A 13,220-nucleotide genomic window follows, 5' to 3' on the forward strand; every position below is an offset into this window, starting at 1 on the left:
CTCAAGAAAATTTAGCTGTCTAGTTCTTTTAGGATCTTTGACCAAAAATATAAGTGCACTTTCATGACATAGTTAGAAAAATCCAATCTTTTAAACTTCTCCGCATGTTTGCGGAAAACAGGGAGTCTTACACTTTAGAGGAGTCTATGATCTTTATTTCAGGATATGAAGGGGATCATTGCATAGTAAATACATCGATGTCAAGTCCTAACATGAAAGGAGTCCTATGTCGAAGAAAGTACAAACAAACCTAATTTTAGGTTTTGCGGAGGATGGGCCAACATTGTTGTAGATAGGCTAGGCCAAAACTATGGATATCAGGCTCTCCTTGGTTGCAACACCAGAAAACACCTCAATATGCATCTGTTATGTTCCTTCACAAGTTTCCCTATGCACTTAGAAACAAACTCACAAGCTCTCTCTCTCTCTCTCTTTCGCTTTCTCTCTGGAAGCCAAAAGTCACAAAAGAGTGAAAAGAGAGGCTTGTGAGTTTTCACAATAACTCTTAGGGTTTTCCTTAATTAAATCATATTAAACCGACAATTTATGTTAAACCCTTTAACCAAAAAGTTGATGGTACCGACCGACACCTTTCCTTGGTGTCGATCAACGCTATCCAAAATCTCAAACAGACGTTACACACCCTCACCACTCTTCCGATCTAATATCTTAACATCTTCACTTTGTCCCAACATCTCTTCTCTCCATCACCACTAGCGACAACATTGCAGTGGAGACTACCAATCACTACATATTGATCAGATCTCTCTATCCCTATAATTGCAGATCATATTTCTTTGAATTTTGTTGATTTGTGGAAGATCTATTTTGCGTTTTATCAAATCTTAATATCATTAAATCATTCTTCATTTTTTAAAGTTCATCAAATTTTTGGTAAAAATGCTATTTAAAAATATCTCTCTTTTTAAGACGATAATTTCTCATATTACACTTTATGTATTAGGATAACATGTTATTTCTTCAAAAAATATATATATTTAACTCTAAAAATGCAATATGTTACAAAGAAAACAAAGTTTCTTCGAGTTTGACATATTATTGTATAAAATGAAATTTAGTGTTTGCTCAATCTCACTAGATATTTATTTTCTTTCAACACTCATCCCATAATTATATTTTTGTTTTTCACGTTTTTCAAGTTTCACATTGTTATTATTTATTACTTGATTTTTTTTTTAAAAAATATGCTCCCGTGATTTTTTCTCCATAATTTAGATATGTGCTAATATTAATTTTCAATTAAAAATTATAATTATCTTACGTAGTTATAGATAATTTTTTCGAAAGCAGTGTTCTAGAATTAAAATATTTTAAAAGCAAATAATAAGTAATTTATTGAGAATGATTATTTCCTATAAGTAGTTAAACAAATAATATGACTAATTTCAAATATGACATAGAATTTAAATATAATATTTGACATAAAACCTTAGTCTCTTTACATAAACGTTCAAATCTCTTTTTCTTGGTGTGAATGTCAAGTTTATCTTATTGTGTTCAAAGTAAATTTTTGTTTTTTGGTATGAGTCCTAAACATTGACCACCAAAGGTTCAAAGTTGGAAAACATTAATGTACAAATTGATGACTACCAAAAGTGTAAGAATTGACTAGTTTAATGCGATCTAATCAACACCACCCTTACTTCTTGTATATATATAATCAAATCTTGCACTCTCAAAAACATTTAAAAGAAAAAGAAAAACCATACACTAGTACTACTATAAAATTTCTCCTCCCTTTTTTTATGGTGAGTCATCAAACTCATGTTTTTGCTTTCCTCCAAAATGATTTCCAAGAAAAAAAAAGGAAAGCAAAAGATAAAGATAATGAGAATTGAAAGAGAAAAATGATCTTGCTGGAGAATTTTGAAGGGAAGAGATGATGCAAACATTAGTATATCATTTGCTGTGTTGTTGTGGTGTTGTAATGTTGTGTTGTCTTTCTTTAATATTTACAGAATTATGTATTCTTGTTGTGTTGTCTTTCCTTTTAGTTTCATGAATTGTTAATGTTATCTAAAACAATGATGTATCAAAACAAGACAATTTTTTTCTATTAAATGTTATGTGGGAATAATCCTTAAAACCCAAAAAAAAAAAATTTAACTTAGAAAAAGAGAGTTCCTACTAAAGCATAACAAAGTGACAAAGAAAAACAAAGAGAAAATCGATTTTTTGTGCGAACAGATCCTTCTCTTCTCTTTTGCTGTCTCTTCGTCTCATGGAGCGTAATTCGCCGGCTACTGGTAAAGCGGTTATAACTCTCAAAACCGTCATTCTTAGTAATTTTTATTAGCCATGTGTTTGTCTCTGGATCAACCAAATAGTTCAGAGTGGAACTTTATTTCCCCTGTTCTTATTACTAATGGCGAACAAAATCATGCGCCAAATGCAACATATTGCACTTGGAATCAAAGATGCGGCGATTACTCTTCCAATTGACTTTTGTGCTGAAGCGATAAATAAGAATCTATTCAGTTTGACTGTCAAACCGGTGAACCCTCAGAAGCAAAACCTCCGTGCCATCCTAAGTACTCTGCCTCGTTTATGGGGCGTCAATGAAGAAGTGACAAGCCGAATCCTTGGAAATCAAAAGGTCTTGTTTCTGTTTCAGTCTGAGGAATCGATGGTGATAATCATACGAAAAGGATCGTGATCGTTTAATGAATGGATGTGTGTTGTCCAAAAATAGGTTCCTCAAGGAGATGAATTGATAGCGGATACCATTCTAGGTTCAAATCCGTGGAATTCCTCTTCACTTCCTCACTACCCGTATGGTGACACACATTGGGGAGAATTGCGTCATTTTCGGGATACTTATTTCTATGGTGATGGGGGCTGTTCTTGTGGACTACTTCGTGTGCGACTGCTCTCGAACATCGACACACCCCCTACGTTTTAACGACATTTTCAATTTAAGAACTGAAACGACCCATCCCGTTTTCTCATTTTAATTCATCAATATAACCCCATAATTAATATTCAACCAACAAATTAAACTAAGAGGAAAGCCACAGAGGAAACCAAACCAATCAATCCAAACCAAACAATTAAATTACTAAACCAGCAATTAATCCACATTTATCTAAACCAAATGAAACCAGCAACAATAACCAGAACCTAGCATACATCGTGTTTGGTGGCTGTTCCCGAGGCCCCTATTTAATCAAGATCCTCACGTTCCAGACCCTATTTGCTCATACACACCCACCTCCCCCGTCCATAGGTCGCAACCCATTAATCGAACCGTGTCATCCTGAGGCCTCAGGCTTAGACTACGATATCCAGGAAGTCTCACCACTCCCCCTCTCAAGTCACAACCCTCAGGTCATACCGGCTTACTATTAGGACACCAGCCTTCTAGTTACGGTGTCCGAGAAGTCTCACGCTCACTCTCGGATCGTCACCCATAAGCGTGCTCTCAAATCTTATCCGAGCAAATAAGTCTAAACGCGCCCGAGCATATCTCTTGATCAGATATACCTCCCGTTGTTCCCTCATAGCATCACAATGCTATACTAACCACAATCCCGAAAGTTTCCAAAAATAGAACCGTCAAACCCGACACTTTCTATTTTTAGAAACTCGCACATATTTCTCTTACACATGACACAACAAGTCAAATCCAAGAAATACTCATCTTATTAATCTCCAATATCATAATCATTACACCAAAAATGAAAATACAAAAGAGATACAACCAATAAAAAACTTAAAACAGAACAAGCCAACGGCTCCCAAGTCTTCATCCTGCTTGTCAAACCACTTCTGGAACCTTGCCTTCATCCTGGCCACTGGCTCTCAAGTCTCTTCCAATACTCCATCACAGTCCCACTGGACTCTCATCAAAGGAATCTTCTTACGGCGAAGTTCCTTTACCCGTCTCTCGAGAATCCTTACTGGCCTCGCCTCTAAAGTTATGCTAGGCTGAAAATCTGCAGGAATCGTAGCCAACACCTCATCATCCTTATGAAGACACTTCTTTAACATCGACACATGGAACACCTTATGAAATGCATGCATAACCTTAGGTAACTCCAACCGATACGCCACCGGTCCAACCCGCTCCACAATCCTGAAAGGACTCATAAACATCGGACTCAGCTTAGTCTCGGTAAGGGACCTGCTAGGACCACGCAACATCGCCATCTTGAGATATGCCATATCTCCAACCTCAAACTCCAACTCCTTGCGCTTCTTATCAGCATAACACTTCTGCCGATTCTGCGCCTCCTTCATGTTCAGCTTCAAAACCCGAATCTTCTCTAAAGTCTCCTGAACAAAATCCGCACCAATAAATGCTCCTCTCCCCCACTTGAGTCCAGCATAGAGGTGTCCGACATGGCCTCCCATACAATGCCTCATAAGGAGTCATCCCAATACTCGCCTGGTAGCTGTTATTATAAGCAAACTCCACCAAGCTCAAGTGATATGCCCACAGACCACCCCAATGATAATACCTCTTCAGATCACTGTACATCTTGGTCGCTCCTAGATTAATAGAGAACCTACTCGCATGAGCCTCTCTAAAAATCTCCCGTCTCAACTCCTCATCCTTGGGCACACAGACTCGCCCATGCACAAGGATAATACTATTGGCTGCAACCTGATACTCCGAATTAGTATCCTTAGGAGCATTAACCAGCCCTGCATCTTTCTCCTGAGCTGCTCGAACTCTAGTCAGAATATCTGCTCGATTAGCAGCTTCTAACCCTAGTGGCTCCTGAGAAGTAGCACACAACCGCAAGGTGCTAAGTTCTCTCACCAAAGTCTCCATATCCTGTCCTCGAGCTGAAGCCGCCCGCTTCCTACTCAGAGAATCTGCAACCAGATTAGCCTTACCGGGATGGTAAGCTATCTCCAGATCCTAGTCTGCAACCAACTTCATCCATCGCCTCTGCCTCAAGTTCAACTCAAGCTGCGTGAATATATATTTCAGACTCTTATGTTCTGTAACCACCTGAACCTTCGCCCCATACAAATAAGATGTCAAAATCTTCAGAGCAAAGACTACCGGTGTAATATCCCTTACCGGGCCTAATAGTCAGACGGAATGGTCGAAGAATGACTATCGAAGGAAAATCTATCAAGGTGAAGGAGAATTAAATTTTGGGCTTGAGCCAAAGTATTCTTAGATGAATACAAAGCTTTTGATCGAAGAAAAATCGAAGACTAACAAAGGAAATCCGATTTGGTACGACGGTGAAAGTTTCCTGTCGATAATGCATCGATTCCGGACAAGATCGCAAGCGTACAAGGTCTTCCGCCTTCAAAGCTGGTAAGTTGCTAGGGTAGCAGCTGGACCAACACAAAAGGATAAGAACGGAAGTAGATAAGGACGAACGGCCGAATAAGCTCAATCGATCTTATCCGCCATGTGTCGCTGCCTGGAGCCGGATTAGTGTCCGGACGTGTGTCGCGACACCGTAATGCTTATCCGCCACCTCGTGCTCCCACCACCGCCCTAGCCACACTATAAATACCCCCTCCCATTTCATTTTCTCTTCACACCCAAAATCGAAACAAAACCTTTCCAAGAGAGTGAGAGTTTGAGAGTGACCGAGCTGGTCCGTGGTAGTATCCGACTAGGATCGCCGAGAGTCTAGAGTCCTTAGTAGCCAAGCCAAGGTAAGTTCCGAAGCGTGTGAGGTGGCACACGTCTAGGATTATTTTAAGTATTTATTTAAGATAATTAATTCTTTATTTATTTATTTATTAATATTTAGCATGAGGTTAGGGATTTATTCTTAGAATAATGCTAACATTAGGTTGGCATTATTTGTTGTGACTGTGAGCTGTTGAATTTTCTTGATTGATGATTGTGTGATAGTATAACTTCGCAATAGGTAATCGTTATGCCAGCATTTATGGGCATAACCGTTATGCTGTCGGATTGTTATATTATTTGGTTGTTGGTTATGCTTGATTAGATATCTAGCATTAGTCGGATCATGCTATCCTCGTCGTATATGGTATGTTAGGTAACTTGATCAATATACGAGGCTCGGGGCCGGGTCGCGACGGACCGAGCGACTACATGACGATGTAGATTTAAGGGATGATAGATCTTCTATGGACTCAGTGTCTAGAAGTGTAGGGCATTGCCTTGGGGATATCATGGATTCGTAGGGGCCCAAAGTAGGATCGAGACAAGGTGTATTGTTTACTTTTGGTTTATTGATTATGGCTTTTAAGCCATAATGCTTATTAATTGTCATTGCTTGTGATTGGGGGTTGGATTGGGTTATTATGTTAGAGATCCCGGACTTACTGAGTAATCTTAGATTACTCAAGATTCTACCAATTTGTTTTGCAGGTAACCATTAGTGGGAAACCTTAGGGGAAGCAAAGGACGTTAGGCCAACCAGTGTAGATTTTCTTGCCTTTGTAAGATGTAGTTTTGTGTATAATACGTATGACTATTTTCCCGATATTAATAAAGCGATGTTTTTATAAACCCTCGTGTCTCCTATGATATTATTAGTCTTGTCCGGACTAACACAACTCACGTTCGCAGTACGGGTTGCAAAGCCTTAGGCCGTGATCGTGAGGAACGACTCCTGCGGTTGGACAGCCTGGGCGAACGAATCCGTTTCGGGGACCTCGGTCGGCCGGCTGCGGGCGTCTAACGTGACGCTCTCACCTCGTTCTTGGCCTAGAACGGTTCGGGGGTGTTACAAGAGTGGTATCAGAGCATTATGAGTAGGATAGTTGCCCTCATGCTTTCGCAGCTGCCGCGAAGCATAAGCAATCACCTTACCCTGCTACATCAACACACAACCCAAACCAACTCCGAAACATCTGTGTACACCACATACGGCTCTCCTTGCTCTGGTAAAGTCAAAATTGGCGTACTCGTCAACATCTCCTTGAGATTCCCAAAACCCTGCTCAAACTCAGGAGTCCACACAAAAAGAACATCCTTCCCCGTCAGCTTGGTCATCGGCTGAGCTGTGCTTGCAAAGCCCTTCACAAACCGTCTGTAGTAACCTGAAAACTCTGTATCTCTGTGGCATTCTCCGGTGTAGGCCAATCTCAAATGGCCTCGATCTTCTCTGGATCTAGAGAAACTACATCTACGGAAACGATATGACCCAGAAAACCCATCTATCTCTGCTAGAAACTACACTTGCTAAACTTAGGATACAGCTTCTGCTCCTGTAACTTCTCCAACACTACCCTCAAGTGTCCCTCGTGCTCCTCAGGATTCTTAGAATACACAAAAATATCATCGATGAAGATGATAACAAACTCATCCAGAAACACTTGGAACACGCTGTTCATCAACCTCATAAATGCCGCTAGCGCATTAGTCAACCCGAAAGGCATCACCACGAACTCGTAATGCCCATACCTCATCTTGAACCTTATTATTCACCGTGACTTGGTTAAGTCCCCGGTAATCGATAAACAGCCCGAAACTTTCATCCTTCTTCTTAACAAACAACACCGGTGCTCCCCACGGTGAAACACTAGGACGGATGAAACCCTTACCTAGTAGATGCTCCAACTGCTTCTTCAGCTCAGCCATCTACGCTGGAGCCAACCGGTATGGAGCCTTAGACAACAGCGTTGTCCCGGGCTCTAACTCAATCGTGAAGGGATCAGACTGAGATGGTGGTAACCCCTTCAACGAATGAAACACATCCTCGAACTCCTGGACCACCCGGACTTTATCCACCGCTACCTTTCCAACCGTCTCCAGCATCACGATCAATGCTAAATAGGCTTCTCGCCCCTTCCGAATCATCTTCTCCGCCTGCATCGCCGAAATAACCAAACTCCCTGAAATCGGTCTCACACCCTGGTAGTAAAACTTTGTTCCGGACGTCTCGAAATAGACTCTCCCCCAGTGACAATCCAGATGAACTCTGTGCCACTCCAATCAATCAATGCCCAGAATAACAACATACAGCTCCACCAGAATAATGTACAGATCTTCCGGCATCGACTCTCCCGCAATCTGCACATCCACACCACTAACGGCTTCTGCGACTCTAACGGCTTCGAAATAACCAGTCTCTCCTCGGATGTTACCACCCGCCGCGCACTCCGGGTTTACGAATCTGTTCGTAGCTCCATAATCAAACATCATGTGGGACAAGAACCCGCCCACCAACAGGGTTCCTACACAAACCCTTTTCACTAAGACCGTCCACCTAAAAAATCAAAGGAAAAGAACACGAATTCTAAAAGAACAGAAGAAAACAGAGTGAGTCTTACAATTGAACCTGTGATCGGCCGTCTAGTGCTTCGCTCTTCTGAATCTACGGTCGAGTAACCCCGCGATCCCTGCATCTGTGCTACCGACGGTACTCCCAACTGAGCCAAATACTGCCCTCCCAGTTGCAATCCTGGCTGCACGCACTGCTGCATCACCGGCTGCACTGTTGCTACCGCCATCTATGCAACTTAGGACACCTCGTCTTGATGTACCCCGTCTCCCTGCAGTGGTAAGAGACACGAGTATCTACCCACGGCTCGCCATTTTTCGGGTAGCTCGCCACCCTGTGTTCCGTGTTTCCACACCTGAAACATCTCCGATCACCTTGACTCGCCCTGGAAGTGTTATAGCACTTCCTCTTCTGTCCCTGAGCTGGTTTGCCACCTCTGCTCGTAACCGACTGTGGTTAACCCTTATTCGGCTGCACTGACAGGTTAGGAATCACCCCGTGACTCCTCAACTCGTCCTCGATCACCGCCGCCACCTCAATCAGCTCCACACGTGATGCATAGGTTCGCACCTTGCACCGCACCCTCATGTCATGGCTGAGATCCTTCATGAACCGACACACCTGCATTTGCTCTAGATCTCCCGCACGCCCCAAGTATACCAAGAGTCGGCTAAACTCGGAGTCTTACTCCCGCACTGACCGCTCTCCCTGAGTCAATGCCAAGAACTATTAATCCATCTGGTCCAATGCCTTCGCGGGGAAATACTTGGCATTAAACTTTGCCAAGAAATCCCTCCACACCATCAATCCCTGCTCACTCTTGGCCAGCACACTCCTCCACCAAAGTGCATCATCGGCCAAGTAGTAAGCCGCTACGTCCACTCGGTATACATCCGGGCACCTCATCGACTGGAAGTATCGCTCCAATCGCACCCGCCACTCATCCACTACAGTAGCATCAGAACCTCCAGAAAACAAAGACATCCCGAAACGCTGCAGCTGCTCCATCATCCGCAGGTAGTACGGCTACTCGACCACCGCACCTACCCCCTCGGGCTGCACAACCCCGACAGGCTGCACACCAGGCTCAACAGACTGCACTTCAGGCCCAACATGTTGTACTTCGGCCCAACAGGCTGCACACCAACCACTCCTAACTGTCCAACTGGAGCCTACACTAGTACCGCTCTTGGTAACCGCTCTAATAGCTGCCTCAGCAGATCCGCAAGCCGATCATTCTGACACTAGGCTCCACCTGCTTGAACACCGGCAACCGGGTTTCCAACGACACGGGTACTGTTCCCGGACGACCCAACTCTCACGGCACTCACATTCTCACCACCCAAGGATCCCTCCTGATGCGACTAGTACTCACTAACATACTCGGCCGAAGCACTACGGTCCACACTCGTGTCGCTACCCGAGGAAACACCACGCCCCCTACCGCAACCACGCCCACGACCTTGACCACGACCAAGACCGACAACTCCACCTCTAACCATCTACAACACAACACAAGGCTAAGAACACCACACAAAAACCACTAATTCACACTACTTACCGTGGAATCTCATTGAAGGCTCGAGAGGATGATCTAGGTCTCCATGTTCACATAATTGATTAATAGAAAAATCAATCAGCATGCAATCAACATAATCATTTCTCATCAACGAAATTCACAAATCACATAAGAATTACCAATTTAATTCCGTCCTAGAATCGTAAGCGCTCTGATACCAAATTGAAAGAACCCACCCCATTTTTTTTAATAAAATGCAAACCAGATTAACCCATTTAAACCAACTCCAATTAATTAAACCAAATAAACCAGACCAATCAACAATTAACCAGCAGAAGACTTGACCAAAATCCAATAAAAACCATTCCATTAACCAAGCAATTCAACAATATTATTACAGAACATGCTCATCCTAACATTCTTCTAAATTCCTTTCTAGAATCCTAACAAATCCAACAATAATCTAAAACACCAATGATCGCCTAGATCATCCTCCTCTCCTCGCCATGATTCTACGGATCACACTTTATCTTTACATGCATCACAAAAAGAGATGCATAAGTATTTCATAAATACTTAGTGAGGCATTCATCCCCACAACAGGCTATACACACAAACAGCAAAATTCACATTCTAGCAACACATATCAATCATAAAAAGATCATATAAATAACCACACAATCCGATCAGACGAGTAGTGTCGAGCGACACCAGCGGAATCATGGCGAGTAAGAAAATTGGTGTCGATCGACACCCACCACGGGTATCGAACAACACCGATGCCCTAACAGCACTCCAGTCGCTTCTCATCAACGGATCCGCCTTCTCCACGCCCTCCAAGATCGTATAACCACTCCATAAGGCTCGTCCAGAGGTACCACAACACAGGAAACACGCATACAAACAAGGGAAATCAATCAAAAATCATAGAAATCACCAAAAAAATGAATCAAACAGCTCAGATAAGTCTAGGTCCTGTACTCACCTCTTAAACAAGAAAGAAATGCAACAAAATAGGGAAACCAAGGAAGATATGCCTCTCCTAACATCACACAGCACGGTTCTAGTCTCTATTAGCCTTAAACCACCAAGAACAAGCTTTGATCTCTCCAAAAACTAATTCAAAAGCACCCAAAAGATCAACTCACAGTCTCTGCTCTTTTCTCAACTTCTAAAAGCGGCTGAAAGAGAACAAGGACGACCTTTTCTCTTTTAAAGTGCAACTTAGGGTTAAACCCAACCCAACTTCAATCAAAACACAATTAAAATCGAACCAATCAAACCAAAAAATATTGGTGTCGAGCGACACTGATAGACTCCTTGCCGTGGATCTATGCTCCAAGGACCACTTTGATGGTTTTGAAATGGATGTGGCGAGATTGATGGTGAATGATGGATAGATCTTGAACAAAACAGCGGAATGACGATGAAAGAGGGTGATGACGAGATAGAGTGGATGCAGCGGAATTAAGGGGATAATGAGGTGTACTTCCAAGAGGGATGAGAAACTCTTAGACTACAAGCTTGGATCCAACTTAGATATTACACACTAAGAAGAAAACAAGTTGAAAAGATATTACACACTTAAAACAAGTAAAGAGAGAGTTTTATAATAAAATGTTTGATGTTTTGCAAATGAGAGATAAATGGAGTTTATATAGAGAAAGGAGGACGAAGGAGAGGAGAGAAGACAAGAGAAAACATGCAAGAGCATGCACAAGTGTCTTGTAAATTACACTCATGCAAGAGTATTGGAAATAACAACAAGTAATAAATGCAAAGTTTGAAGAGAAAATGGAAAATGGGCCAAGGCTTTGTGAGTGGGCCTTGGACCACGAATTGGATTGATAAAGGGGCTTGAAAATGTTACTTAAGCCTCATTAAAAACCTTGTCAAGAAAACCCATTGGGACAAAACTTGAAAAGGGAAAAAGAGTGCATAAGCAACACTTAACCCTTTACCGATCCTCTTGAGCCGTGATCACTATGAGTGAGGATTGAACGACTTATTCTTGAGTCTTGTTTAGCTCCTTTAGAAATCCATTGATGGCTTGGTTGAACTTCTTATATCTTGATCTTGTTAGAGGACCCGGCGGGACGATTAATGCTTCCTCCGGTACAAGCTGTTCTTTGTGTGGTTCAAGTGGATTGGCCATGATCTCATCATCCTCTCCCACTTGAAAAGGATTTGACCTCAAATCCGAATTATCTGCAAAATAAGGTTGAAGGTCATAAACATTGAAGCTACCATTCACATTATACTTACCTTGTAGATCGAGTTTGTAGGCGTTGTTGTTGATCCGTTTAAGCACTTTGAACGGTCCATCGATTCTTGGCATTAGCTTAGATGATCTTTCTTCCGGAAAACGTTCCTTCCTAAGATGAACCCACACTTGATCGCCTTCGTTGAAGATGACTTCTTTTCGGCCTTTGTTCGCATACTTCTTGTAAAGCTTCGTCCGGGCTTCAAGATTTTCCTTAGTCTTCTTGTGAACCTGTTGCACTAAATCGGCTTTCTTCTTGCCATCGAGACTTGATCTTACACTCAAAGGTAAAGGCATTAGATCCAAAGGAGATGTGGGATTGAACCCATAAACAATTTCAAAAGGAGAAAACTTAGTGGCGGAATGCATCGAATGATTATAAGCAAATTCAACATGCGGCAAGCAATCTTCCCAAGTCTTAAGGTTCTTTTAATGAGCACACGTAACAAAGTCGACAAGGTTCGATTAACAACTTCAGTTTGACCATCGGTTTGCGGATGACATGTAGTAGAGAAAAGCAATTTAGTCCCTAACTTCGACCACAAAGTTTTTCAAAAATAACTAAGGAACTTAGTATCACGATCAGAAACTATGGTCTTAGGAATGCCATGCAAATGAACAACTTCTCTAAAGAACAAGCTAGCAACATGAGATGCATCATCGGTTTTATGACATGGAATAAAATGCGCCATTTTAGAGAAGCGATCAACAACCACAAAGATAGAATCCTTACCGGCCCTAGTGCTAGGCAATCCTACCACAAAATCCATTGATATATCATTCCAAGGATGCAAAGGAATAGGTAAAGGGGTATACAAACCGTGGGGTTGAACCTTAGCCTTAGCTTGCTTACAAGTCGCGCAACGTTCACATAGTCGCTCGACATCTCTTTTCATGTGTGGCCAATGGAAGTGTTCTTGCATTACCTTGTACGTCTTAGCAACTCCAAAGTGTCCCATTAAAGCACCTCCATGAGCTTCCCTTAGAAAAAATTCTCGCAAAAAAGAGTGAGGCACACAAAGTCTATTATCATAGAATAAATACCCATCATGCCGATAATATTTTCCAAACGCAAACTTTTCACAAGATTGAAATATTTTGCTAAAATCAGAATCATTAGCATACAAGTCTTTTATTTGCTCAAAACCCAACAATCTTGCATCCAAAGAAGTAAGCAAAACATACCTCCGAGATAATGCGTCGGCTACAACATTATCTTTACCTTTTTTGTACTTAATCACGT

General features: G+C 42.0%; 1 pseudogene; it reads right to left on the minus strand.

Annotated features, from left to right (window-relative positions):
- Positions 1 to 11,517: 11,517 nt before the first annotated feature.
- Positions 11,518 to 13,220, minus strand: part of LOC111831940 — a 4,554-nt pseudogene continuing 2,851 nt past the window's right edge.

Source organism: Capsella rubella, unplaced genomic scaffold (genome assembly GCF_000375325.1).
Source record: "Capsella rubella cultivar Monte Gargano unplaced genomic scaffold, Caprub1_0 scaffold_2, whole genome shotgun sequence".
NCBI classification, from domain to species: domain Eukaryota; kingdom Viridiplantae; phylum Streptophyta; class Magnoliopsida; order Brassicales; family Brassicaceae; genus Capsella; species Capsella rubella.